The sequence below is a fragment of the Arachis ipaensis genome, chromosome B05 (assembly GCF_000816755.2).
Source record: "Arachis ipaensis cultivar K30076 chromosome B05, Araip1.1, whole genome shotgun sequence".
Lineage (NCBI taxonomy): Eukaryota > Viridiplantae > Streptophyta > Magnoliopsida > Fabales > Fabaceae > Arachis > Arachis ipaensis.
This window is the reverse complement of record NC_029789.2, coordinates 148,660,359-148,660,578: the sequence shown is the minus strand read 5'-3', so window position 1 is coordinate 148,660,578 and position 220 is coordinate 148,660,359.

The following is a 220-nucleotide window of genomic DNA, read 5'->3' as shown; positions in this document are numbered from 1 at the left end:
CTAATTATTAAACAAAGACACACAAAAAAGAGAGAGAACGATATAAATAAAAGACACAAAAATTTAATTTAGAGATCTAGAAGATTAATCTGAGTAACATAAAAGTTATTATATATTATCCTTTAAAAATATAATTTTGAAAAGTTACTATTCTATTATTATCAATTCATACACAATATGGAACGTTATTGGGTTCATGATGAGCTTTCCTCTAAACAAT